The following is a 27773-nucleotide window of genomic DNA, read 5'->3' on the forward strand; positions in this document are numbered from 1 at the left end:
GTACCTGCATCTTTCAGTTATTTTAAATCAAGGCTGAATACTTTCTTCTTTGCCGCTGCCTTTTATTAAATCAAATTTGAGGCTTTTAATTTGATTTCTTTCAGCGCTACCGCAATGCATGATGGGATATATTGCTTTGGTTAGTGACCATCATTGTATACTACTTTTCATGATGCATTGTGGGATACTTTGAGTGCACTATATAGGGTATAAATAATCCTCACTAAGGTTTCGGTCAGCACTACAAAATGGCGTCCCCACAATATACTGCCCTATATAGTGAGTAGGGAGCGATTTCAGACACAGGGGTTGTCAAAAGATGCGTGCGCCCTCTTTTGAATGCTGATGTAATCAAGCCGGAAGTTTTGTTTGTTTTGATAGCAATCAGGAAAGTTTGAAAAAAGTAGGCAGTAATCGTCATTTAAACTCGTTTTTGTGCAATACTTCATTTGGAAAACAGTTTTCAAAATGGCGGCACTGACACCTGGCTGACACTTCACGTTTCAAAGTCTCGCACAAGTCTCGTGAAGATCGCGCGGATAAGCGACGCCTGCCGTGGACCAAACGAACTAAATTCAACATGGCTAAAAACCGAATAGGCCAATAAGTATAATATTTAATTGCAATTAGTTGCCAATACGAGTCACGATATAAGGTTACTAAAACCGAAAACGTAATTGAATAACACGTTAATTAAGAAATAAAGCAAGTTTAAAAATGACTTCAGTTCCCCTTTAAATACTAGATGTTTGAAGGTCCTTCAACAGAACAGAAATGTCCATTTGTTATATATGAGTGATGAATATTATTAGTGTACAATGATTCGTTTGTGGACATTTAAAATGGATTTAATTCTATTTCAGTTAAACAAAGTACGAAAAGGTGCCGATGAGAACCCAAGCCTTCAAACATAGCCTTAACTTTCATATCATTTAATACACTTCATTATTTAAAATAAAGTAAATAGTTAAATGCATAAATATTAGTCAGTTGGTGTTGATTGGTTGTTTGATTTCCTATAACAGCAGCTCTGACAGGTGTTCCAGCTGTAATTCAGATTATAAGTTGATAGTAATGTGCTGGCCCTGATACATTATCGATTCTATAGTAACAACTTACAGTAGATAATCCACATGATCTCAGGCTAAGAAAATAAAACACCTTAGTTAACAAAGAAAAACATCACATTATTGATATTGGGAAATGTTCAAAAAACATTTATCATCTTTTTATGGAAGGAGTCTCCAGTGTCAGTGCTTTGTAACAGTCAGAACAGAACAGAACAGCCTTTCGATTTCATAAAATCAGTGAAATTTAGTTCCCGCTGAAATGTGGTCATTGTGATATATGTTTATTTCTGTAATATCTCACAAAATATCAGGCCATTCTGTTCTGTAGCTGGGAAGTTATTTAATTTGAGGGGATTAAAGCAAATAATGTGCATGAAATTGCTCGCTTCGCGCAGTCAAGCAGACAGAGGAAGTCTGTGTGTGTGTGTGCGCATGCGCAGGTTTACCTTTGAGCGTGCACTGACAGTTCCATCATTCTGTCGCTAAACGAACAGCTGATCACACCGAGGTGCTCGCTGAGCGCCGATATTTATTAGTTTGGTCCTGCGTTTCCTTTCCTTCGTATATAACATAACGTCTTTTCTTCTCGCTTTCTTTCCATTAATGTAGTCGGTCTTTCACGTTTCATTCGCACACTCACGTCCTCCATTTTTCTCTCCTGTTTCAAATTTGTATCCCACAATGCCTTGCGCGAACAGGGAAAGCCCATCACGTCATGAATGATGTAGTAGCTTGTATTGGGTCATGGTGAAGCAGGAAAAAATAGCGGAGAATTTAGGGCCACGTGGCTCTAAATTCATTAATCGTTCTGTTTAAAAAAAAAAACCTAACAAAATTGGAAGTCCATGATTCGAATTCAGTAGCTTTCGGTCCACTCAACAAAACTAACTGGGTGTTGGGGAAATTTCTTTTTATGACCTACACTTGAAAAATCTGAAAGGCAGTCTAGCTTTAAAGCCAAACAAAACCCAAAAAATAAACTCCGTTTGCCGATCACGTCTGGTGCCCTGATGTGCTTCCTGCACATTTTAATTAAAAGTAAAGCTTTATAATAACAATTTATCAATTTTAAAAGTTGTGATATTGATTAAAAGAGGTTTACCTGGGCATGGCCATTTGCACTGAAATCGGATATCCACTTGTGACGTTGCTTGCACACTAGTACACTGTTTGTCTTCATAACAAAATGCCATCAACTTTCTCACCCTTCTCACCCTGCGCAAGGTAAGCACTTACGCACTTGTCAGTTGATCGGCCTTTTACTCAAGCATCTCCATTTCTGCCGGTCAAGGAACAGTTCCTCCTCCTCCACTTTCTTCAAGGTTTTCCCCCTTTTCTCCAGAGCTGTTTTGATGTTATCTGTCCATCTTATCCGCAGCCTTCCCACCAGCCTGGGACCTTCAGGCTTGTAGTGGTAGTACTTCAGTGGGAGCCTGTTTTCATCCATTCTTCTCAAGTGGCCAAACCAGCTCAGTTGTCCTCGCTCTATGACCTCTTCTATACCAAGTACGTTCAAGTCCTTCTTTATGTCGTCGTTCCTCATTCTGTACATATGGGTCACCCCTTTTATGATCCTTAACACTCTCATTTCAGCAGCATTGAGCTTACTTTTGGTTTTGGAGTTTAATGCCCAAGCTTCATGTCCATATGTGAGAATTGTTCTGAGTATGGAGGTGTCTAAGATGGTTGTGACTTTGACAGGGATGTTTTGGTATGGGATATTAGAAGCCAACAGTGCTGCTCATCTTGCTGATTCTATGATTGATATCTATTTCTGAGTCATTTGATTGTGAAAACATAACTCCAAGGCATTTGAAGGTTTTGGTCTGTTTCATACAGTCATACACACACTAACCCAACCATATGTCTTTGGACTGTGGGGGATACCGGAGCACCCGGAGGAAACCTACGCAGACACAGGGAGAACATGCAAACTTCACACAGAAAGGCCCCTGTCAGCCACTGGGCTCGAACCCAGAACCTTCTTGCTGTGAGGTGACAGTGCAAACCACTACACCACCATGCCGCCACTTGGTTTTTCCACCAAGGGAGAGTCTTGATGACTTTGTGCTTTCTGGTTGCTCGGTAACATTACAAACATTATATTTGTTTGTTTGTTTGGTTTTTGTCATATGAGCTTCAAGAGAAAGGGGCTAAGAGACCAACTGTTTATAGCTGCTATAAAGTAAGTTATACCAGGAGCTAATCTGTTTCACAGACAACTATAAACTGATAAAACTAAAAAAAAAAAAAGTATGACACGTTCCTGTGGTGTAAGTAGAATAAAGCATTCCAGCACATGCTCATCTCATCTCATCTCATCTCATTATCTCTAGCCTCTTTATCATGTTCTACAGGGTCGCAGGCAAGCTGGAGCCTATCCCAGCTGACTACAGGCGAAAGGCGGGGTACACCCTGGACAAGTCGCCAGGTCATCACAGGGCTGTCCAGCACATGCTGTAGTAGGAAAATAATAGTACGCTGTGCCTGTGGCGGTGGTGTAGTGGTTAGCACTGTCACCTCACAGCAAGAAGGTTCTGGGTTCGAGCCCAGTAGCTGACAAGGGCCTTTCTGTGTGGAGTTTGCATGTTCTCCCCGTGTCCGCGTGGGTTTCCTCCGGGCGCTCCGGTTTCCCCCACAGTCCAAAGACATGCAGGTTAGGTTAACTGGTGGCTCTAAATTGACCATAGGTGTGAATGTGAGTGTGAATGGTTGTTTGTCTCTATGTGTCAGCCCTGTGATGATCTGGCGACTTGTCCAGGGTGTATCCTGCCTCTCACCCATAGTCAGCTGGGATAGGCTCCAGTTTGCCTGTGACCCTGCACAGGATAAGCAGCTGTGTCCGTGGTCGGTAAAGAAGGCAACTGGACTTGCTTGAAATTCTTGAAGACGTTTCACCTCTCATCTGTTCTGTCTGACTAGTGGGGAGTTCCAGGTAACTATCCTCTAGTGAACCAAAAGTAACCCTAAGGAGAGTCGTTGAGGTCACCTGGGTCATTAAGTCATCCTGTAGGTGTAGGTCCCTGGGGGCCAGGTGTGAACGGTGTTAGAAGCCTAGAGAGTCGATGACTCAATGAGTCTCCCCAGGGTTGCTTTTGATCCACTAGAGGATAAATACCTGGAACTCCCTACTAGTCAGACAGAACTGAAGAAGCCTCTTGGATGAGAGGTGAAACATCTTCAAGCATTTCAAGCAAGTCCAGTTGCCTTCTTTAGCACCTACGGTTTACTGTGACCTGGATGACTGAGAACCTTCACAGACAGAAACGCCATGTCTTTTCTTACTCCTGACTTGTGTCATGTGAATTGTAACAAATTTAAAATCCATCCATCCATTATCTGTAGCCGCTTATCCTGTGCAGGGTCGCAGGCAAGCTGGAGCCTATCCCAGCTGACTATGGGTGAAAGGCAGGGTACACCCTGGACAAGTCGCCAGATCATCGCAGAGCTGACACATACAGTGCGTTTACATGCACATCCAAATCGAGCTACTGTCGGTAATCGAGCTAAGGGTCCCAGCAGGGGTGCCAGAGAAATCCAATCCTACATGCACACAAGGAAATCGAGCTATTGTGTGAGGTACATTGTGCACCCGAGCCACAGGTGGCGCTACACGCCCCATCGTGTTGGTACACTTCTGGTTGTCGTCATGAAGAAGAGCTATTCAAGAGTATAAACAAAGTTATCAGTTCCGTGTTCACAAGAGGAACGACGACGAGGACAGCAACATCGAGATATATTATATATATATATATTCAACTCCTTAAGCTGAATGAGCATGAACTCTTTCTCCTCATTGCTCCAGAAGTGCACGTTTCTACTACTGTTGTCATGCCGACCGAGGCTGTTATGTTTCCCGCTTGTGGTCTCGTCACTCGTCACTTCCGGAAGGGACAGTGCTGAAGTAAGTAGCTCGACTACGTAGCTCGATAGGGTTTACATGCACTAAGTAGCTCGGCTACAATCGCATAATCTAGGTCGCGTAGCTCGATTACGAGAAATCCAGTTCGGTTCGATTTCAGCTGAGCTCAGGTGTTTCCATGGCATTTAGAACTTCGATTTCAGTCGAGCTACGGCAGAAATTCGATTTTCTCTATGTGCATGTAAACGCACTGATAGAGACAACCAACCATTCACACTCACATTCACACCTACGGTCAATTTAGAGTCACCAATTATCCTAACCTGCATGTCTTTGGACTGTGAGGGAAACCGGAGCACCCGGAGGAAACCCACGCAGACACGGGGAGAACATGCAAACTCCACACAGAAAGGCCCCCGTCGGCCACTGGGCTCGAACCTAGAACCTCCTTGCTGTGATGCGACAGTGCTAACCACTACACCACCGTGCCGCCCTAGTGGATAAATGTCATTGTTTATTGTTTCTGTTACCGTTATTATTTCTGACTTCTTATTAATTCTGTATTAGATTTTCCCCAAACTACATTGCGTCTCGATGCGTTTCTATTTCCAGAGCTGCCTTTCTTTCTCCGTAACTGTAGTGATTTTCTTTCCCTTCTCAACACTGTGCATTGAGATGAGGGGGTGGGATATTACAGCTGGGCCATGCAGAGAATGTGTCTCTACTCTGTTTGATCTCCTTCTGTGGATGGCACAGTAGGACGTGGAGGATTAAAGGCCTTTTCAAAGTGCTGTCTACATGCAGAACAAGCAGAGAGAAAGCTGCTCATTTCCTCCTCCTGAATGACACATTCACTCTCAGCGGGCAGCTCAGTATTTAGACCTCAGCATTCTCAATAATGTTGGTTTGATGGTATTGTTTTTGCTGATGAATGAGGGAAAAGTTTACTAATAATGAAGTGCTGTTAATTATATTGCAGTAATGAAGTCGCAACCAAGATAATATGATAATAGGATAATATTAGAACAAGCAAAGTAAAATGGGCCTACTGGAGTTATGTAACATTTGCTAAATAGCTATGCTGGTGGTGTATATATATATATATATATATATATATATATATATATATATATATATATATATATATATATGAGGGTTGAGGTGCGATAAGGGATCATCAAGTTTCCTATAAAGTAATACATTTCAAATCAATCCAAAACAAATCTCCAGCTACATATCCCTGACTTTATGCGAATCACACAGACGAGTTGTATTAAAGTCAGTTTAATGTCCCTAAGGCAGCTGGGCCATAGAAGGTTCACGCTGCACGCTGCATGCTGCACACTACATGCTACACGCGTGTAAAGAAAAGTGGACAAACGTAGCATGACTTGCTCTGGGCCATAGAACGGCGTTCACGTTGCACGCTGCACGCTGCACACTTCACGCGTGAAGCGAGAAATGAACATGCACACTTTTTTCTAGGCGTGAAGATGGAAATTCCAGTCAATGCATGCGGTCACCGCCGCGCCAGCCAATCAGAACGGGTCTAGGGAGATAACTCTATGCTTTCAGGGGAAAACTTCAGAAAAAATATAATTGAATGGTATAATTGAAAAATAGTTCTTCATCGGGATTGTCAAGCAGATTATAGAATGTTCGGTGAAATTCACCACGGGTTTCTCTCAGAAGGAAGTGTTCTCGGCTCCAAATTCTGTTCCTTTTTCTCTTCCTCTGTCTCAGTAAAAGCAGAATGAGGCAATCGTCGTCATCCGAAGAGTCCATATTGTTGGTTACTCGGTCAAAGTAGAACAGACGCAACACGTGAACATCCAAGCATGAAGTTTAATGGCCCAGGGTCCGGTTCTTCACGTGAACGTGTAGCGTGTAGCGTGCAGCATGCAGCGTGCAGCGTGAACCTTCTATGGCCCAGCAGCCTTAACGACACTTTTTTCCTTGTACAAAGCAACAATCATTATGTTGACTGCCCATATCTTTTCGAACCATAGCTGATCCAAAAGGCCATAAATTAATGGAAAATCAATAAAATCAGCAGATTTTCATGGAATCTGCCGATACTCATCCAGAAGATCCCAAAGGGGTGCGTGACATCACACGTAACAATCCAGGTATCAATTTCGTTCCCGTGCGCACCAGTGGTTAGACCAGTCTCCATATTGGAATCATGTTTTGGAGAGAATTCTGATAGTGACTGAGATTCTATATGTCGGATGAAGGGGCAGATGATTATCAAGGATATTCCGGAGTAAATGGTTATCTTTTCAAACCCCCAAGATGAGAAACAGATGCCAGTTCACTCAGTTCACGACAGTCCCGCTCACCGCCGATAGCGCACCACCAGCCAGAGAGAACTAGAAACACAGATTGGTTTGTGGATTTTTATTCTAAGCTGGCCGCTGCAAAATAGAGGGAAAATATTTACATGTACCTCAATAAATGCTGAAATATAATCTTTAAAACGTACACTTATTCAGTGTAATTATTGAAAGAAAATATGAACTGGGCGATAATAGGGGAATCGACGACGTCCAAATTTCAGATCAAATGTCATTTATGAAATCAATGGGTTTCTTTTTTGCTCCAATAATTCCCATGTGGTCGTTCTGGTGGTGATGAACACTTGATGAATCAGATTTATTATTAGTAGGCCACACAAAATCTGCCTGCTTTTTTTGCACAAACCTCACCCATTATCGCTTTAGTGTCACTTCTTGGAAATTTGTGAACTGAATGTCCTGTTGTATATGGATTTGAACATCCAAACACAACGCAGCACTTTCTTTCACATCATTATTTATGTAAAATTACAACAACAATATCCAATTTCAGCGAGTAAACAAGCACGGAGTCAGATGAACCGAAATGACCCAGATAACCGGGATTCCACGTGTGACGTCGTGCGAGATTAGCCATGGGGCAAGGCTGCCTTTTTCCGGGATCCAGAAGCCACGGTTTATCAATAGTTTTGTGCTTGATAATAAAATGACATAATTAATATTATTTCCCCCTGCTTTATTAATTCATTTTGGTCGCTACTAATGATACTGTATATGTTCATTTTCAAGCATTACAATAAGGCATTACATACAGTACACTTTAACCAAAATAATCAAGGTGCTCAGCATTGAATGTTCAGTTTTATCATTAGCATGTTTTACTGATATCTGACTGCACCAGATTTCAATTTCTATCCAAGATATATGCCTTGACATTTCCAGTTTACACGCCACTAGTGCACACAACGCAGACATTACGATAGCATCTACAATAGGAGGTAAAAAAATAAAATAAAATAAATAAATAAAGGCTGTGGCTGGATATTTATAGCCTAATCTAACCTTCGGGCAGTTTAAAACCTGATTCGGAGATCCCTGCAGGCCACCTGCACTCCAAAAATGTCTCTTTGATGCCTTTTTCTTTATCAGTCCAGGGTCACTACACGGGGCAACAGAGGGAGATCACTCGACTGCAAACTCTCCATGCTAATCCAATTTGCCACCTCCCCCAGCTACAGATAATTACTAAAATTAAAGAGAGAGGGGGAGGCAGGGGGCTTAGGGTTTGTTGAATTGCTCTCTTGTCTCTACGGGGGAAACTCAAGCAAAGGCATTGTTCAAAACTAAGAGAGTGTGTTAACTATGGAGACTAATGGAATTCAGCGGCAGGGAGAACATCCACAGCCAAGAGTCACAGCAGAACGCACACACATACACACACACAGAGCGCACCTTCCGTCTTTACTAAAGTGCAGAACAGATGAAGACTGAAAATTCTGTTCATTTGGTGTTGGTTTGTTCAAATAGGTCCGAATGATCATGAATAAATGTATTTATTTAGGAATTTTCGTAATTTTTATTGAAGTATTCATGGATCAAATTCATAACATAGTAGCACAATAAGTTCATTTCATTTAAAGAACTGAAGTCATTTTTAAATTTGCTTTATTTCTTAATTAACGTGTTATTCGATTACGTTTTCGGTTTTAGTAACCTTATATCGTGACTCGTATTGACAACTAATTGCAATTAAATATTATACTTATCGGCCTAGGGGCGGCACGGTGGTGTAGTGGTTAGCGCTGTCGCCTCACAGCAAGAAGGTCCTGGGTTCGAGCCCCGGGGCCGGCGAGGGCCTTTCTGTGTGGAGTTTGCATGTTCTCCCCGTGTCCGCGTGGGTTTCCTCCGGGTGCTCCGGTTTCCCCCACAGTCCAAAGACATGCAGGTTAGGTTAACTGGTGACTCTAAATTGAGCGTAGATGTGAATGTGAGTGTGAATGGTTGTCTGTCTATGTGTCAGCCCTGCGATGACCTGGCGACTTGTCCAGGGTGTACCCCGCCTTTCGCCCGTAGTCAGCTGGGATAGGCTCCAGCTTGCCTGCGACCCTGTAGAAGGATAAAGCGGCTAGAGATAATGAGATGAGATGAGACTTATCGGCCTATTCGGTTTTTAGCCGTGTTGAATTTACGGTAGTTCGTTTGGTCCACGGCAGGCGTCGCTTATCCGCGCGATCTTCACGAGACTTGTGCGAGACTTTGAAACGTGAAGTGTCAGCCAGGTGTCAGTGCCGCCATTTTGAAAACTGTTTTCCAAACCACAAAAATGAGTTTAAATGACGATTACTGCCTACTTTTTTCAAACTTTCCTGATTGCTATCAAAACTTCCGGCTTGATTACATCAGCATTCGAAAGAGGGCGCGCGCGTCTTTTGACAACGTTGGCAGATGTTGGTGACTTTGATTTCCGCTGTACGTTTTACTTCCGTCCTACGATGTCTCGCACAGGCCTCAACGAATCTCGTTTACGACCATCGCTTTGACATATGGACTGATATATTACAGAGCATATTTCAAACACTCATAACTTTTTCTTTCAATTACGTTCATTATGTCATATATTAAATATAGTTAGTTTTTTTCTTTTTTATCAGACATCTAGTTTTTAGGTTTGTTTACCTGACATGTTTCGACATACGACTGTCGTCTTCCTCAGAGTGTCACCGGATGTTATTGGTGACGCATCTTTTATCAGCTGATGTTTCCGAAGGCGTGGCCTTCCTGTCTGGTTTGACAGGTCGGTCACGCCTTCGACTGTCTGTTCGTCCCCTGCAAGATGGCGCTCCAGGTATGGGAGAGCATGTATGCTCCCTCATCCCGGTTGATGGTCCTCGGGCTCCGCTTTCGGATCTCCATGGCCTCCCTGATCCAGCGCTGATGTTTATTATCTTCTGTGCAGATGACTGGCATTCCCCCAGTCCATAATATGATTTTCCCTTTTGCAGTGATCTGTTATGGCTGACTTATAATTTTCCTGTTGTGCCTTTTCTTTTATTGTTCGGGTTTGTCTTGTAGCTGTCTCCTTTTCGCACTCTTTCTTATGTTCATTTTTTCTTGTGTTGAAACTCCTTCCTGTCTCCCCGATGTAAGTTTTATCATAACTCATAACTTGCCATAGCAGCGACAAAATAGTGATCAAAAATGCATTCCTATATTTAATAAAATGAGAAATAGAATTTTGATTTCAAAAAATTCACCTTTGGTTCTCCTTTAAGTCACAGGATCAAGTCAAGTCAACATCCCTTCCACGCCAGGATCTGGTCTTCCCAGGTAGTCTCCTGTCCCAGTACTAACCAGCTCTTTGAGGTTTCCATAGCCCTCAGCCTCTCGCCTATCCTTGACTTGCAAGTGACGTCAAAGCAAGACAGAAACCCGGATGTCGGCCATGTTGGTGGAGATACAAATGCAGGGTCAAGCGACATTCCATACAAAACATAGTCACGCGTTTTTTAGCAACTCTCTTTGTCTTTCCATTGCTTTAAGCATTCTTTTAGCTCTGCCATATCTTTGTGCTGTATATGGTTGTGGTCACAACAGTACTCGTGACCGTGGCACGTTCCGAATTTTTTGGAATTCCGGCCGTGATTTGGAAAGAGGGTGAGGAAACTCTGAGGCTTAGTACAGAGAGGAGACGAGACGAGTACGGCTGAACAACATCGGCAGGGCTGATCTAACAGAGACTAAAACCAAAACAGCTCGTGTTTGCAGTGATCATTTTATCTCAGGTGAGATTCAAAAGCTTTCTCGCTAATATCATGGAAGAATTTTATTTCGTGTTGCTAGAATTTTGCTATAAAATGAGCGTTCTCTCTTGTCGTGGTTCACTCGGTCGTTGTTATAATTTTAACATGTGTATTACCATTTCGCTTCTAGGCACGCCAGCAAAATTATACGATAGAAACAATCCAGACTGGACACCCACTCAGAAAATGGGCTATGTTTCGTCCAAGGTCGACTTGATTCTTCGGCAGCCAAACCAGATAGAACGTGATATTTGGGTACTCAATGGTCAGGTAGAAGCATCTTATCTTCAGAAAAATCTGACTTTTTAAAATAATATGGGTCAAAACCCACACATATCTATCTTCTCTTTGTATCGAATCTTTGCTCAAGCGTTGAAATCGTGGTAATACTGAGAGAATTCAGCATTGTTTACAGACACGCTTTCAGCAGCTGCTGTCCTAGTTGCTTTGTATCTCCACCATCATGGCGGACGCTCATGACGTAGCACATTTTGATCACATGGTTGCAAGTCATCTATACAGCTAGGGTTACAGTGGGGGGGGTTCCTCTGGTAGCCATGAGAGTTTAACTACCCTACTCGCATCTGTGTGTAGTTAGTGTGCCTTGCTAGATGGTAGTAGGTACCATTTTTATGACGGTCTTTGGTATGATCTGACCACGAGTAGAACTCGCGATCTACCAGTTGAGAAGCGAACATGCTAACCACTAGGCCAGCTCACAGGATACATCAACATTAATATGTTTTAGTTTTAAAACGCATCACTCTTGCTATGTTTACACCTGGCGTCCACACTGCTCCGGATTTTTTGAGACCCCAAAACAGAGACTTTTGGAAACTTTTGCTGGTCCTGCTTTAATTTGAAAACCCCTGCGTAGCGTTTAGTGTAGACAGGTGAAAACTGAGATGTTTGGGAACAGTAACACCAACACCCACATTCACTTCCTGATTTGGTCTCATCAGTCATGACGTATAATTCCCTGATTCCTCACACTCCTACTACGTAACCCTTTTCTGGACAAAAATAAACAGCATCAGCTGTTTATACCAGCACAAGCATGCCCTGTGTACATGAACGGTCATACGATATGCGTTTTCAGGTGTTCGTATTTCTGTTTCAGAGCTAAAATGCTCGTCTGAACGGAAATTGTTTTCATTTTAAAATTAAAACGTATTAATATGGATGTAGCCACAGGCTGAATGTTTTCTGATTAGAGCTGCGACTTGCAGAATATTTTGCACTGGAGGTCATATAGGTCATAAAGTTAGTTAAGTTAAAGTCCTTCCCGCGCCGTATCGGGCGGCGCCAATCTCTGTTTCCGCAGCCCTCGGCCTCTCGCCTATTACATAGCTAGGGTTACAGTGGGGGGCTAGTCCTCTGGTAACCACGAGAGTTTAACTCCCCACTCACATCTGTATTGCAGCGTGCCTTGCCAGATGGTAGTAGGTACCATTTTCATGATGGTCTTTGGTATGACCCGACCACGAATAGAACTCAAGATCGAAAGGCAGACATGCTACCACTAGGCCACTAGCCGGTCCCATATAGGTCATAAGGTGTTGTATTATTTCTGAGCTAGTCATTATTATTCTATCCACATTCACTGGATATGAGCAATCGCGTGCTCTGATTGGTTACTCTACTACTAGGATATCAGCTCATATATTGTGAGTGGAGAAAAACAAAATGGCGGAGCGTGTTGCTGAACCAACCAAGGACGAAATAAAAACTCAAAAACAAAACCCCAGAAAAACAAAAAAGCAGCAAAATATGAAATGAAAGTATTTGATAGTAAGGACACATCTTTTTAAAATAATTTTTCAAGACTTATTATTGTCGCATTTTTCACAAATTGCGGTTTGTTTACATTCTAAGCGGAAATTATTTTGTTGGACATTTTGTAAAAAGGTTTTATTTATCGGATTTGCAAAAATTCAGTTAAAACATTCAGTTCACTTCTGCATCAATCATTTAAACTCGAAACACATTAAGGGCACTTTCATGTCTTCAGTGTCCAGTCAGTGTGAATCGAACCCTGGTGCATTTGCTGCTTTAATGCAGGTTGCTTGTGCAGGTATGAACACAGAAATCACATTTTTTTGTCTGGACCAAAATGTCCACAGTTCTCCTTGAAGCAAATCCGAGCTTTAAGTCACCAATAGGTTTAAGAGTATGTTTACAGCCCCGTCACTTCCCACACAGCCTCCAGCTCCAGTGTTCTGTTTGGTCTGGTCTCCTTAAATTCCATTCAGTTTGAAACCAAATCAAAAATAGAATTAAGGCTGTGTCAAAGTTTAATAGGTGAGAAAGCAGCTTCAGAGATACATGTGATAACCGGGTCGCTGGTAAATGTTCTTATTCTGTACATCATTCTTCTTAATTTATTTTCCTTAAAGCTAGACTGCCTTTCAGATTTTCAAGTATAGGTCATAAAAAGAATTTTCCCGACATCCAGTATTTTTGTTTAGTGGACTGAAAGCTACTGAATTTGAATCACAGACTTCCAATTTTTAGGTTTGTTTTAATAGAACAATTAATGAATTTATCTCCACGTGGCCTTAAATTCCCCGCTATTTTTTCCTGCTTCACCATGACCCAATACAAGATACTATGTCATGCATGACGTGGTGGGCTTTCCCCGTTTGCGCAAGGCATTGTGGGATACAAATTTGAAACAGGAGAGAAAAATGGAGGACGCGAGTGTGCAAATGAAACGTGAAAGAGCGACTACAGTAACGGAAAGAAAGCAATAAGAAAAGACGTTATGTTATATACGAAGGAAAGGAAACGTAGGACCAAACTAATAAATATCGGCGCTCAGCGAGCACCTCGGTGTGATCAGCTGTTCATTTAGCGACAGAATGATGGAACTGTCAGTGCATGCTCAAAGGTAAACCTGCGCATGCGCACACACACGGACTTCCTCTGTCTGCTTGACTGCGCGAAGCGAGCGATTTCATGCACATTATTTGCTTTAATCCCTTCAAATTAAATAACTTCCCAGCTACAGAACAGAATGGCCTGATATTTTGTGAGATATTGCAGAAATAAACATATATCACAATGACCACATTTCAGAGTGAACTAAATTTCACCGATTTTGTGAAATCGAAAGGCCGTCTCGCTTTAATTTTTTTGTGCAAATTGTGCAAATAAATCTCTCTCTCTCTCTCTCTCTCTCACACACACACACACACACACGTACTACGAGTCCCAACTAGGAAACTAATACAAAATAGTAAGAACGTGAGACTAAACCTGTTCAGACTTTACAACACCCAAACATCCACTGAGACACTTTGTCTGTTTATACACCGACCCTGAGGATATATACTGTACATAGGTTACATTTTTCACAAAGGTTTTTTTTTGTACAAATTCCATCATACAATTGCCAATTATATTTACCTCAGCTCAGTGCTCATACAGTCTGAGTGTACTCCATTTCTATAAAAATATTAACATTAATATTGAATGAATGATGAAACAATGAAAAAGCATTTAGAATTTCTTTATGTGCCGATTTTGTTGTTTTGTTTTACATTTGCCCGACAGAGTCATAGATTTAGATGTTCGAATCAGAATCAGATGACTTTATTGTCCATTAAACTGACATAAAATAGAAAATTGTCTTTGGCACTGGCATGGACGACAAAAAGACAAAGATGTCATATAGAACAATATATTACAATAAACATACTGTAAAATTAGCAAATGGCATAGTCAGTTCCAGTTTATTCTAAAAAGCAATAATAATAATAATAATAATAATAATAATAATAATAATAATAATAATGAAAAAATGTCTGAAAAACATTTTTTCTTGTTACAGTAGTTTCTTCTAAATGCACTTACTGACACTTTTACACTCAAACACTTTGTCTGTGAAAATGTACGTATACTCACAAAAACAAACCCTGCTTCCACAGGGGCAGAAATTAAGTTCTTCCCATATTAGATACCTACAAGGAGGCTTTTTTGTTTGTTTTGTGAAATGACACAACCTCTTATTTGCCATTTTTAATTTTATTATGTACGCTAACCTGCAAGAAATCAGAGAAAGCTATGCTGTAATTTTACTGCATGTTATGACTGTATTTTTGGTCATTTACTGTGAAAGATCAGAAGCCTGCACGATTCAACTTTACGTATCTCATAATAAGATAAGATAAAACTTTATTCATCCCGAGGGAAATTCTTGTGCCAGAAGTCACTCTATAACAATACAGTATAAGTTAAAATACAACAATACAAGCTGGGGGGACGTAATAAGAACTGTTTACACACACACACACACACACACAGAGGGGAAAGTGTCATGGATGTAAAGTTGAAGCCAGAGAGACAAATGTCTTAATTAATGAAGGCCACTGCACGTAGAGAAGAAACATCTCCTGGGTCAGGTACAGTGAATATACTGATGTTTGTTTTTTCATTTTCACAGAGCAGAGGTTTATATTTACCTCCTGTAGTACTTCACACTGTACTATATGTTTCTAGACACACATATATATCTGTGAAACAGGAACTGGTGAGAAGGTTGTCCCATTAGTGCTGGCCACACTTGGAAATATCTCCTGGTTCCAGCCGTTTGTGAAAATGACAGCTTTAATCTGAGTCCAGGACGGCACAATTCTAGAAACAGCACAAATACCCTCAAACTCTCGAGTCTCTGGTGTGAAGAAATAAACCTCCCACACCACTAAACAATTGACTTGTAGATCTTTATATGGTGAGACAGAACACTGAGTGAGATTCAGCAGAATGAAACAGTCTGAATGTTATTCTTGTGATGATGAGTATTTAAAAAAAATATCTGCCTGATGTACAAAGCACTGATCTGATTATCACTATTAAAATGGAATAGTGTTAATCATAACTTTTTGTAACATTTATCAGTAATCAGTTTTGTACATCACATTTTCCAACACAAATAAAATATAACATAAACGTGAACAAATCCTGAGTGAATGTGATTCCTCTGTAATGGTCTCAGAGGGTCAGACATTAGAGTTCAAAAGCTTCTTCTCTGGTGCTGCAAAAGCAAAGAGCTGGAGCAACAACTGAAGTGTTCTACTGCCCTCTAGAGGTAATATCTATCTCTCTCTCTGTCTCTCTCTTTCTTTCTCTCTCTCTCTCTCTCTCTCCCTCTTTGTCTCTCTTTCTGTCTCCCTCTTTCTTTCTGCCTTGCACTCTCTCTCTCTTTTTCTTTCTTTCTTTCTTGGTCTCTCTCTCTCTTTCTGTCTCGCTCACTCGCTCTCTTTCTGTCTCTCTTTTTTTCTTGGTCTCTCTCTTTCTTGGTCTCTCTTTCTCTCTCTCTCTCTCTCTCACTCTCTTTCTGCCTTGCACTCTCTCTTTTTCTTTCTTTCTTTCTTTCTTGGTCTCTCTCTCGCTCTCTTTCTGTCTCGCTCACTCTTTTTTTCTTTCTTGGTCTCTCTATTTCTTTCTTGGTCTCTCTTTATCTCTCTCTTTCACTCTCTCTCGATCTCTTTCTGTCTCTCTCTCTCGCTCACTTTCTTTCTTTGCCTCTCTTTCTTTTTTCTTTCTTGGTCTCTCTCTTTCTCTCTCTTGCTCTCTTTCTGTCTCACGTTCTTTCTTTCTTTCTTTCTTTCTTTCTTGGCCTTTCTGTTTCTCTCTCTCTCTCTCTCTCTCTCTCTCAGTCTCTCTTAATTTCTTTCTCAGTCTCTCTTTATTTCTCTCTTGGTCTCTCTTTCTCTCTCTCACTCGCTCTCTTTCTTTCTTTCTTTCTTTCTTTCTCTGTCTCTCTCTTGCTCTCTTTCTGTCTCACACTCTTTCTTTCTTTCTCGGCCTCTTTGTTTCTCTCTCTCTCTCAGTCTCTTTCTTACTTTCTCAGTCTCTCTCTCTTTCTTGGTCTATCTTTCTCTCGCTTGCTCTCTTTCTGTCTCTCTCTCACTCTCTTTCTTGGTCTCTCTCTCTCTCTCTCTCTCTCTGTCTGTCTCTCTCACTCTTCCATTCCTATGTATAATTGTTATAGGTAACACTGGTACTGCATTATTAGGGTTAGAGCCTATTTAAAAAATGTTCTAATGCTAGATATGAGTCTCGCCTTTCATAAAAGCAAAGGTTTTTAATTTTTTAACTCTTTACCCCTTAAAGCAGTTGCTACAGCCACCCTTGTACTGTATTATGTATATACTGTTCACCCTTAGAACATATTTACAAGAAAAAAAGTCTAAAGACAAGGTTTTGTTCATATCAGTTTTCTCCTTCATTATGTTGAAACAATCATGACACATCATACATTTTTGAAAAGAGGGCATGACACAGAATACAAAAATCACTCAAAGTTATGTTTCAACATTCACCAACTCACAGGTAGTGTCTGAAAGGTGAGTAATACCTGTGTGAAAAACAATCTTCACATTTTACACGAAGAATTCATCTCAAATTGTGCGCAATAAATGATTACTGCAACTTTCAATCAGAAAGCTTGTTTCACTCTACGTATGCAGAGGCAAATTCAGAGTCGTAAAGTGTCGTCATTATGGTGCATACACGCCGGCATCATATGTCGTCATTATGGGATATACACGGGGTCGTCAAATGTCGTCATTAAGAGGTAATGAGTTAAATTTTAAAAAATTAATCAGTTTGTATACTCCATATAAAATATATACTTTACAATATATAAGTATATACAGTACATATACTTTCATCTACAATTAAATACATATCCTTGACAAATACTACATCAATTAGCCATAACGTTAAAACCACTGACATGACGTTTCATCTTTTGTGAAAATACGGAAATTGGGTTTATTACCAACTTAGATCTTTTCCTCCGTTATCCATGGTTTTGTGTCAAAATAAAGTTTGACAGAAGTTCTTCGTGGTGTACTGTATATTTATATTTACAAAATATGCTAATTTTGGAGTTTTGCTTGTTTTTTTTGTTTATTTTATGGAATAGAATCTACTACTGTAGTGTATTGGAGATTTTATTAAGCTACATATCTTACTAGCTGAAGATAGTACCACAAATCGGTGAAGTGAATCACATTGATTATTTCATTACAGTGGCACCTGTCAAGGGGTGGGATATACAACATATTAGGCAGCAAGAGAACAGTCAGTTCTTGAAGCTGATGTGTTGGAAGCAGGAAAAATGGGCGAGTGTGACTTTAAAAAGGACCAAATTTGTGATGGCGAGATGACCGGGTCTGAGCATCTCCAAAATGGTACATCTTGTGGGGTGTTCCCGGTATGCGGTGGTTAGTACCTACCAAAAGTGGTCCAAGGATCCAAAGGACAACCGGTGAACTGGCGACAGGGTCATGGGTGTCGAAGCCTCATTGATTCACATGGGATATGAAGGCTAGCCTACATAGTCCAATCCAGAAGAACAGAAGAGCTACTGTAGCACAAACTGCTGAAAAAGTTAATGCTGGTTAAAACAGAAAAGTGTCAGAATGAACTTTTTCAGAACTTTGTGCGAGAGTAGCTCTTCTGTGTGATTGGACCATATGGGCTAGCCTTCATGCCTCATGTGAACCAGTGAACCTTTGACATTCATGACCTTGTTGCCGGTTCACCGGTTGTCCTTTGGATCCTTGGACCACTTTTGGTAGGTACTAACCACTGCATCCTGGGAACATCCCACAAGATGTATCATTTTGGAGACACTCAGACCCAGTCATCTACCCATCACAATCTGGCCCTTGTCAAAGTCACTCAGATCCTTACACTTGCCCATTTTTTCTGCTTCCAACACATCAACTTCAAGAACTGACTGTTCTCTTTCTTGCTGCCTAATATATCCCACCCCTTGGCAGGTGCCACTGTAATGAGATAATCAATATTATTCACTTGACCTGTCAGTGTTTTTAATATTTTGGCTGATCAGTGTCTCATCTCATCTCATTATCTCTAGCCGCTTTATCCTGTTCCACAGGGTCGCAGGCAAGCTGGATCCTATCCCAGCTGACTACGGGTGAAAGGCGGGGTACACCCTGGACAAGTCGCCAGGTCATCACAGGGCTGACACATAGACACAGACAACCATTCACACTCACATTCACACCTACGCTCAATTTAGAGTCACCAGTTAACCTAACCTGCATGTCTTTGGACTGTGGGGGAAACCGGAGCACCCGGAGGAAACCCACGCGGACACGGGGAGAACATGCAAACTCCGCACAGAAAGGCCCTCGCCGGCCACGGGGCTCGAACCCGGACCTTCTTGCTGTGAGGCGACAGCGCTAACCACTACACCACCGTGCCGCCGCTGATCGGTGTATCTACTTCAAATAAACATATGATTAGAAATCATTTAAAATGAACTCTGGAAACCAGTCTGTTGTTATGTTAGTTTGTCTAATCGTATTTGTTTTATGCAAATTAAACATGATGATGTCATCATCATCATCATCGTCATTGTCATTATTGTTGTTGTTGTTGTTAGATTGAATAAATGTATGTTTCGTAAATAAATATGAGATTACTACTCCTTTCTTTTAACCACCAAGATATTGAAAATTTTAAAGTTTAACATATTTTAGTGTGTACCTACATACTTTCCCAACTAGAGTCTGTGTTAAATGTAAAGACAAATATCTCCAAAATATATAATAAAATAATTAACAGACTGATCAAAAAGCAAGATTTTAATCTGTTAATTATATACTCGTGTTTATATATATATATATATATATATATATATATATATATATATATATATATATATATATATAAGATTGTACTAGGGTGGCATGGTGGTGTAGTGGTTAGCACTGTCGCCTCACAGCAAGAAGGTCCTGGGTTCGAGCCCCATGGCCGGCGAGGGCCTTTCTGTGTGGAGTTTGCATGTTCTCCCCGTGTCCACGTGGGGGTGCTCCGGTTTCCCCCACAGTCCAAAGACATGCAGGTTAGGTTAACTGGTGACTCTAAAGTGAGTGTGAATGGTTGTCTGTGTCTATGTGTCAGCCCTGTGATGACCTGGCGACTTGTCCAGGGTGTACCCCGCCTTTCGCCCGTAGTCAGCTGGGATAGGCTCCAGCTTGCCTGCGACCCTGTAGAAGGATAAAGTGGCTAGAGATAATGAGATGAGATTGTACTAGGCTTTTTCTTTTCTTTTCCTTCTTCTTCGTAAAGCGAGACTGCCTTTCAGATTTTTCAAGTGTAGGTCATAAAAAGAATTTCCCCCGACACCCAATTATTTTTGTTTAGTGGACCGAAAGCTACCAAATTCGAATCACAGACTTCCAATTTTATTAGGTTTTTAAAAATAGAAAAATGAATGAATTTAGAGCCACGTGGCCCGACATTCTCCGCTATTTTTTCCTGCTTCACCATGACCCAATTCAAGATACTACATCGTGCATCACGTGGTGGGCTTTCCCCGTTCGCACAAGGCAAACAACTGTGGGATAAAAATTTGAAACAGGAGAGAAAAACGGAGGACGCGAGTGTGCGAATGAAATGTGAAAGACCGACTAAAGTAACAGAAAGCGAGAAGAAAAGACGTTATGTTATATACGAAGGAAAAGAAACGTAGGATCAAACTAATAAATATTGGCGGTCAGCGAGCACCTTGGTGTGATCAGCTGTTCGTTTAGCGACAGAATGATGGAACTGTCAGTGCACGCTCAAAGGTAAACCTGCGCATGCGTGCACACACACACGGACTTCCTCTGTCTGCTTGACTGCGTGAAGCGAGCGATTTCATGCACATTATTTGCTTTAATCCCTTCAAATTAAATAACTTCCCAGCTACAGAACAGAATGGCCTGATATTTTGAGATATTACAGAAATAAACATATATCACAATGACCACATTTCAGAGCGAACTAAATTTCACCGATTTTATGTAATTGAAAGGCCATCTAGCTTTAAAATGTTTTGAAATATTGAGCTACATCCCATGATCACTGATCTGAGCATTGAACAGGAAGCATTCCCCTCAACATTTCATCAGCAGTATGTTCCAGTCCCCATCTAGCAGATATTAACCACTAGGTGGCGCCTAAAACACCATATTATTTATTTACCCAATCATTGGAGCTTATGGCAGGGATTTCCTGTGTAATCATTGTGTCCTGTGGTCCATTACTGTGCTCATTAATATTGGAGAATGAAGGCTGATGGAGCAGAACTGACTGATTTAAGACTACATATACACCTGAAACCCAACTTGGCTGATTTAACACTGCTTTGATTGACAGGTTTTAGTTAACATTATTACAAAGCATCACACAGTAATGCGGTTGTGTATTATACATGAAGATGTATACGCACAAGCATTTTGATTAATAAATGAGTAGATCATGCAGGGAAATGGGCTGCAGGTCTATCTGTGTGTAGAAATTGAAATATTTTAATTTGAATAAATTCTTGGTCGATATTTATTCATGACAGGAGATTGAAATGCTAAATTATATTCTGGAATGAAACAGGTGTCTCCCTAAAGTTATCATTTAAGAGGTTTGATATTCACTGAACAGGAATAGTTTGGGGGGAGGGTTTAAAAAAAGAAAAGGGAGTAAAACAGGATGAAATAAATATAATAAAAAAGAAAAATAAGAACGTAATGGAGTGCTCTGCAGAATATACACAATATACAGAATGAGTATAAATATATTGCACTGTAATGAGTGTTTTAATAATAATATTTTTTTTTAAATTAAAGAATTTTTAAATTATTGTGAAAGATTTTTAAAAAATAAAGAATTTTATTATAAAATTTTAAAATAAATAAAAAAATATTTAGAAATAATAAAAAAATTAATCTTTTAAAAAGTTAATACAACCCCGATTCCAAAAAAGTTGGGACAAAGTACAAATTGTAAATAAAAACGGAATGCAATGATGTGGAAGTTTCAAAATTCCATATTTTATTCAGAATAGAACATAGATGACATATCAAATGTTTAAACTGAGAAAATGTATCATTTAAAGAGAAAAATTAGGTGATTTTAAATTTCATGGCAACAACACATCTCAAAAAAGTTGGGACAAGGCCATGTTTACCACTGTGAGACATCCCCTTTTCTCTTTACAACAGTCTGTAAATGTCTGGGGACTGAGGAGACAAGTTGCTCAAGTTTAGGGATAGGAATGTTAACCCATTCTTGTCTAATGTAGGATTCTAGTTGCTCAACTGTCTTAGGTCTTTTTTGTCGTATCTTCCGTTTTATGATGCGCCAAATGTTTTCTATGGGTGAAAGATCTGGACTGCAGGCTGGCCAGTTCAGTACCCGGACCCTTCTTCTACGCAGCCGTGATGCTGTAATTGATGCAGTATGTGGTTTGGCATTGTCATGTTGGAAAATGCAAGGTCTTCCCTGAAAGAGACGTCGTCTGGATGGGAGCATATGTTGCTCTAGAACCTGGATATACCTTTCAGCATTGATGGGGTCTTTCCAGATGTGTAAGCTGCCCATGCCACACGCACTAATGCAACCCCATACCATCAGAGATGCAGGCTTCTGAACTGAGCGCTGATAACAACTTGGGTCGTCCTTCTCCTCTTTAGTCCGAATGACACGGCGTCCCTGATTTCCATAAAGAACTTCACATTTTGATTCGTCTGACCACAGAACAGTTTTCCACTTTGCCACAGTCCATTTTAAATGAGCCTTGGCCCAGAGAAGACGTCTGCGCTTCTGGATCGTGTTTAGATACGGCTTCTTCTTTGAACTATAGAGTTTTAGCTGGCAACGGCGGATGGCACGGTGAATTGTGTTCACAGATAATGTTCTCTGGAAATATTCCTGAGCCCATTTTGTGATTTCCAATACAGAAGCATGCCTGTATGTGATGCAGTGCCGTCTAAGGGCCCGAAGATCACGGGCACCCAGTAGAGCCCTGCACTCCCGTGGGAGTCCCGTGGGACTCGCGGGACCCGCCGCAAAGCAGTGCGGCGCGGGACAAATTTTGAAAGTTCATTGCGTGCGCGGGCGGGACCGGACGTGCACATATGCGCGCGTGGGCGGGAGCGGGAGTGCACATATGTGGCGTGGGCGGGTGCGGTGATAAGCTGTCCAATCAGAGGCGGCCAAATTTGCATATTACAGGAAGGATTTCTGGGATAGCATTGAGTCAAGCCTACCGTCACTGTGTAACATGTCTCTCTGACTAAAGTTGTAGACTAACTCAAGCAGTAAATCAATTCACTTCTCTTACTAGCTCTGCTTTGCAATAAAAAAAAATGCTATAAAGCAAGCCCATTCACTTTTTTATGCTGATCAGAGAATTACAATGGTTTCTCATATGATAAAAATGTATGATTCACGATTAAATATTTTAATCGTTTGACAGCACTAATTATTATTATTATTAGAGACAGTACATGCTGAATTCCGAAACAAGGTAAATAATAACAACGTCAGCTGTAGATATTTATGCTGAAATCCACTCAAAGTAGGGGGCGGGGCACCATCACGCTGTGTCAAGACAAGAACTTTCCTGAGAAATAACGCGAACGTCTGCATCATGCGGGATTTGCGGGCGGGAGCGGGACAAAATATGGCAGGCGCGGGCGGGAGCGGGACTGAAAATCATAATTTTTTTGTGGGCGCGGGTGGGAGCGGGACTGAAAATCATAATTCTTTGCGGGCGCGGACGGGAGTGGGACTGCACAATGTGGGCGCGAGCGGGAGCGGGACTGAAAAATCCGACCTGCGCAGACCTCTAGCACCCAGTATGGTTTTCCAGCCTTGACCCTTACACACATAGATTCTTCCAGATTCTCTGAATCTTTTGATGATATTATGCACTGTAGATGATGATATGTTCAAACTCTTTGCAATTGTACACTGTCGAACTCCTTTCTGATATTGCTCCACTATTTGTCGGCGCAGAATTAGGGGGATTGGTGATCCTCTTCCCATCTTTACTTCTGAGAGCCGCTGCCACTCCAAGATGCTCTTTTTATACCCAGTCATGTTAATGACCTATTGCCAATTGACCTAATGAGTTGCAGTTTGGTCCTCCAGCTGTTCCTTTTTTGTACCTTTAACTTTTCCAGCCTCTTATTGCCCCTGTCCCAACTTTTTTGAGATATGTTGCTGTCATGAAATTTCAAATGAGCCAATATTTGGCATGAAATTTCAAAATGTCTCACTTTCGACGTTTGATATGTTGTCTATGTTCTACTGTGAATACAATATCAGTTTTTGAGATTTGTAAATTATTGCATTCCGTTTTTATTTACAATTTGTACTTTGTCCCAACTTTTTTGGAATCGGGGTTGTAATAACCTATCGCATGGAGAACAGTCATTATTTCCCAAATGAGACGACAAAACAGACTGTATACTTTCTCATGAAAGCAAAGTTTAATTTTGAGTTATAGAGTTTATAAATTGCGGACGACAGACACAATATAATCAACCATTTATAACAGAAATTGTGTTTGGAAAATTGGTGACTCGAGGTGTTTGTTTAAAGTATGGAGTTGTGAATGAGGATTTTATCAAAAAGATTTGTTGCTATGCTGACGGGTAGCACGGTGGTGTAGTGGTTAGCACTGTCATCTCATAGCAAGAAGGTTCTAGGTTCGAACCTCACAGCTGACTAGGGCTTTTCTGTATGGAGGTTGCATGTTCTATCTGTGTAGATTTCCTCACAGTTCAAAAACATCTAGATTAGGTAAATAACTCAGTGTGTGCATGCAGGAAGTTACATGGTTGGTTTTATGTCTGATGAAAACATCAATTACAAAACATGGCTGTCACAAGCCAGGACATACTTAGTTTTAAGCTCAGATAGATTGCATAGGGTTGTATCAGGAAGGTAAAGTGTAAAAATCTGCACCAAACCAAATATGCGGATCATGATGATCCTGTTTACTTTCTCATGAAAGCATCTCAAAACCTGCCACAAATCATCACGTTACAAGGTTCTCAGATCGAATCTGTATCCCAATATAAATATCTCCGTATTTGGATTGATGACTCTCTTTCCTTCACATATCATAATTCACAGTTGGTAAAAAGACTAAAATTAAAATTAGGGTTTTATTTCAGAATCAAGTCCCACCTTTCCTTTTGAGGCCAGAAAGAGGCTTGTTTCTGCCACTTTTCTGTCTGTGTTGGATGATGGTGATGTGATCTACGTACAGAGGTGGACAAAGTACCCAAGTTTATTACTTCAGTCAAAGTACAGATCCCACTGGTCAAATGTCACTCCGATACAAGTGAAAGTTGTCCAGTCAAATTTTTACTCAAGTTAAAGTACTGAACTACTTGCTTTTAAAAATACTTAAGTATTAAAAGTACATTTTCTGTCAACGCATTGTTGTATTATTGCCACAACGCTTACAAAACCGAATGCCTCTGAAGCAACTTACTGGATTTACTAACTTGTAGAATGTGTAGAGCTTAAACTCTACCTGACATGCTAGCAAAGTCTTTTCACACTTGAAATCATATTGGGTAGCTAACGTTACTAGAAAAGAAAGATTTCTACATTCTGTTTATTTGGCAAGATTATGCTAAAGTTAACGTTATTCATGTTAGCATAACTCTATTTTTACATGCTAACTAACAGTGTCCAAGTTAACTAGCTATGTGTTAACGTTAGCCGTGGACAAGGCTACGGCAACTTGGTGGGCAAATCCATAGAAAGTCATTTGACTAACCAGACTGCATAGCTATTGCAACGTTATCGCTAGCTCTAAAAGCACAGACAAATTCATTGCAAGCTTTCTCTTGGAATAAAACGTTTACATCCCTCAATGTGCTTCCGCAGGTTGGATGGCAAGTTTTTGTAGGCTGAGATGTGGTTCGTTTTTGGCAAACAAAGCAAACATTTAAAACAAAATGAATCTTTAATCCTTTCAGAAAACTGAAACATGGGTTCTAGCTATAGCCATGAGTGCGTGTATTCCCCAGAAGAACCGCCTCCTTCCATTCTGCCATCAACTGATCGTGTTAAATAACGCTGCGGAGAAATCATTGAACTTGATTTTATCCAGTCTATGGACGTGACGTGACCCTAGTGATTACTGATCGGCTCTCAGTGTCACCTGCGAAAAAACAATCACGTTTTAGAAAAGAAAAGAAAAAAACATCCACTTTCAAAGCCACTTCATAGTAACGAGTAACGAGGAGCTTGATAGAAATGTAGTGGAGTGAAAAGTACGATATTTGCCTTTCAAATGTAGTGAAGTTAAAGCCATAAGTTGCCAGAAAAAATAATACTCAAGTAAAGTACAGATACTCAAAAAGCGTACTTAAGTACAGTACTCAAGTAACTGTACTTCGTTACTGTCCACCTCTGTCTACGTATATGCATGCATCTTCTCAGAATTTACATGCTCTCGATACAGTTTACCATGGAGCACTAAGGTTCATCACAAATTTCAAAGTTCTGACTTATCACTGTTTGTTGTGCGCTCATGTTGGTTGGTCTGCCGTGTCCACACGGAAACATTGTCATGTTCTCGTATATAAGTGTATTTTAAGCCTCACTCACAACCTGCCGTAAGTGTTTTGGACACGCACGGGTCGCAGGGTTTGGTAGCTCGCAGCCGTGCCGAAGGGTCGCAGTGAACCCGGGGGAAAGTTTGGGGGAGGGGTCCGGGCAAAGTACTTGTCAAGTACATGTTGCACACCAGACTTCCTCGAGGCGTGGGAAAAATTAGCCCATGGAAAGCGTATATCTGACTCACGTGATCAGTGCATATTCAGTGAGTGTGGAGTGTGTGAGACTTGCATTTTACCAGTTTGCTGCGCTACGAGTTTGAGCCGCACTTGTGAAGCATGTGTGACGCATGTGATTAGCACGTTACAATCACTCATAACTAGTGTGTGATGCAAGCCAGGAGTGGGAATAAAACCAGCGTGTCTGCAGCATTCTGCATCTGTCGTTTGGCTGAAGAACATTGGATATTTTGTGGGAAAAATGTAAAACATTTCAGTTTAAAGTTTATAAAATGGGACCCAAGAAGAAGCGAGCAAAAGTGAAGTGACGCAGCCTGAAACAGCAGAGGAGAGGAGGAGGAAGACTTTGATGATGATGATGGTAGCAGCACTGGCGAGCCCTGCACGGACAGGGAGAAGTTTGCCTTCAAGCCGGCAGAAGGCACAGTACCCCGCCAGAGGGATTTTCACACACGCTTTAAACATTCATGTCAGTATCTATATGCTTATGTAATTAATATTATATATGCTGATTTTCATGTATGTTTCAGCTAACGACGCCCAGAAGTGAGGACATTGCAATCCCATCATCGCTGTCAGGCCATTGTGCCATGCTCAGTGATGAGGACAAGGACATCCCGACACCCCGTCCCACCACTCAGCAGGAGCAGGACAGTAGCTCGGAGTCAAAGTGTGTTTCAGTGCTCAAACTGTTGGGCTATTTAGTTGGGATTTTTTTTTACAATGTAATAAAATGCGTTATTCCCTTATACTCGTGTTTTATTATTTGACGTTTGCATGATAAATTAACATATACTCAAATATAAACAGCAAATGAGATCGTTTTCTTCCCTTCTACAATGCTACACGCTACATGATCGGTTCCTTGGTTCCACCCCAGTATATATACCCAGAGTCTTGCCCCTCGTGTCGCGTGCAGGTCGCGTGTGCTGCGTGCACACCAAACATAGGGGTAGAAAGTGAGATGTACTTTTGTCTTGCGGGCCGCACAAATAGCAAGTATGGAATACTTGTGTAGTATTTCTGAGGCACGTCACTCATACAATGACCGTGCGTCACTCATGCGTCTTACTGTCATCGCAAAACGCCCCTACTAGCCGCGCTGCTGACTTGGTTCA

Source organism: Neoarius graeffei, chromosome 14 (assembly GCF_027579695.1).
Source record: "Neoarius graeffei isolate fNeoGra1 chromosome 14, fNeoGra1.pri, whole genome shotgun sequence".
NCBI classification, from domain to species: Eukaryota; Metazoa; Chordata; class Actinopteri; order Siluriformes; family Ariidae; genus Neoarius; species Neoarius graeffei.